Source organism: Eublepharis macularius, chromosome 17 (genome assembly GCF_028583425.1).
Source record: "Eublepharis macularius isolate TG4126 chromosome 17, MPM_Emac_v1.0, whole genome shotgun sequence".
Taxonomy (NCBI): domain Eukaryota; kingdom Metazoa; phylum Chordata; class Lepidosauria; order Squamata; family Eublepharidae; genus Eublepharis; species Eublepharis macularius.
In genome coordinates, this window is record NC_072806.1 from 22,997,655 (window position 1) to 23,000,472 (window position 2,818).

Here is a 2,818-nt window from a genome sequence, read left to right on the forward strand (position 1 = left end):
AGAGAGAGAGCGCGAGAGGGAGGGAGGAGGAGGAGGAGGAGGGAGGGAGGAAGGGAGAGGGAGGGAGGCCGAGAGCGAGCGAGCGAGAGGCAGACGCCGGCCAGGGCCCGGCGGAAAACCCGGACGGGAGCCGCGCGCTCCTGCTGGAACGGATTTCTGTTGTTTGGGGGGGGGAGCCGGGGGGGGGGGGAAGCCCGGCTGCCCCGAGGGAAGGCCGGGCGCACTTCTGAGGGAAGGCGGAGCGGGGGCTGGCGGGAAGGACGCCGGGGCCAAGGACGGGCCAGCTGCGGAGAGTTCGCCTCAGGGGCCAGCCGCTTCACACAGAGAGAATATGTGGAGGCAGACACACGGACCCGCAATCGTTTGTCTCCTCAAGTGACACACCACACCGGCCAGTTGCACACACACACACACACACACACACACACAACTGTACATTGCATGAATGCTGACCTGAATATTATCTAGCCATCGGACCTTTCAATTTTTAACTGTAAATATGTTTTGTATGTAGAAAGGTTTGTAAATAATAAAAGATCTGTTTTCCTGAATGTTATCTACAACTGCATATCATCTCGTGTGTGTGCGTGCGCGCGTGTGCATGCACACACAAGTTTTGTGTGCATATATGGTCTTGTCACAATACCATATACTACATGAGGTATGAGGGTGCCCCTTAGAAGTTTGTATATGTGTGCAGAGACAAACATACGGACCCACAATATCTTGTCACCAGTGACACCAGGCAGTTTCACATAGGAATACATACCTATGTTACATTTATGCCCACCTGAATGGTGTGTATATTATCTACAACTGCATATAGCTGTTATCTGTGTGTATGTATAAGCATGTATATATAAGCATGTATATACTACACAAAGTAAGGGGATGCCCCTCAGAAGTATGCGTGTGTAAGTAGAGACAAAAATACTGATCCACGATTGTGTCTCCTCAGTAACATAGGCCAATTACATACACATAGACAACCATATGTACAGTGCATGAATGCTGACCTGAACTGTGTGGATATTATCTACAACTACATACAGTTGCTGTGTGTGTGTGTGTGTGTGTGTGTGTGTGTGTGTGTGTGTGTGTGTGTGTGTGTGTACAAGCACATGTATGCACACAAGTCCATATACTACATGAATGCCATCTGAGGACGTCAATGCCCCTCAGAAGTGTTTTTTTAGAGACAGACATACAGACCCACAATTGTGTCTCCTCAGTGACACCAGCCAATTACATATTCATAAGCAATCATGCGTACGCTGCATGAATGCTGACCTGAACTGTGTCTACAGTTGTCTACAATTGCATATAGTTGTCATGTGTGTATACAAGCATAAATACATACACACAAGGCCATATACTACATGAATGCCATCTGAGGTATGCCCCTCAGAAGTGTAGCACAATTTGGGTCTAGTGGAACCTTAGAGACTGACAAGATTTTCAGGGGAGAAGCTTTTGAGAATCAGATGACGAAGGGAGCTTTGAGTCTCAAAAGCTTACACCTTGAAAATCTTGGTGGCCTCTAAGGTGCCACTAGACCCAAACCCTGCTGTTCTATTGCAGACCAACATGGATGCCTACCTGAAACTATCCTAAGATGTGTGTGCGTGTGTCATCCATAATACATGCCAGTTACATAGATTAGCTATATCTTTGTCTTTTTTTTCAGGCTCATAATATTTTATTTGTTCATTTCTTGCACTTGAAGTACTCTTCAATGTCATCTTTGGTCTGGGATTCTTTGCCATAGTCTTTTACAACCACACAACTGCAGCCCACAACTTTGCGGGGTTTTCCTTCTCTGTCGATCTTGCAGAGACCTACCCACTCACCCAGTTTTTTGTTGTCATCAACCTTTATCAGATTGATTTGGTGATCAGCACAAAGTGCTTCAACAAGCTTGACGTACATGGGCTCATCACAGTTCGATGCAAGAACACAAAGGTGGGCTTGGCATTAGTTTAAGGCTTTGGCAGCTTCACAAATTCCACCGGCTAAACCATCACGGATAAGTGCGGTCTTAAGCACTTCTTGAAGGGCAGTGTTAACATCCATGACATCTCTAGCAGCAATGCCTTCCTCAGCCATGGTTGGTGGTGACGCTCCCACCCGGGGTTGCTCACAGCTTCCACGAGCTGACGCTGGGAAAGGAAGCTACATCTTTGTCTTTCCATAGACATATGTACCTTCCTATGTATACTGAATGTCAACTGAGGCATGTTATATATATCACTTGAATGCTATTTGAGTATACACATAAACAGTGCAAAGCCAAATGATTCAAGAGGGCCTTTTTACCCAAGTAATAGAGCTGTGCTGGAAGGAAATGGTTCAAAAAAGAGGCATTGGTGACTGTAGACTATACTACTGGGTACTGACTGTTACTGTACATATTCTCCTACTGGATAGTTCAGTACTGGTTTATGTTTCATTTCAGTATTTTTTTTTCTTCAGATCTATATCGGATTTCTGCTTGTTTTCAAATTTCGGCTATCGTTACCCTATTGTATTGTTTACTAAATGTCTCAGCCAATGTTCATATTGACTTATACTATGAAATCCACCATGAGTCTTAGGGAGAAAGGATGACTTTAAATAATGTGAGCCAACCCATTGCAGCAAAACCTAAAAAGCTGCATAGCACCTTGAAGTCTAACAGATTTATTGTGGCAGAAACTTTCCTGTATGTTTACTCAGAAGTAAGCCTCCAGTGTGCACCAATGGGGTGTATTCCTGGGTAAGTGTGAACAGAAGATTGCAAGCCTTTTAAAACAAATAGCATGCACGTTACAAACAGTAG

At 45.0% G+C, this 2,818-nt stretch overlaps 1 pseudogene; it reads right to left on the reverse strand.

Moving 5' to 3' along the window:
* Window positions 1-1,675: 1,675 nt before the first annotated feature.
* On the reverse strand, window positions 1,676-2,106 carry LOC129344891 (40S ribosomal protein S12-like; annotated as a pseudogene).
* Between the last annotated feature and the right edge of the window lie 712 nt (window positions 2,107-2,818).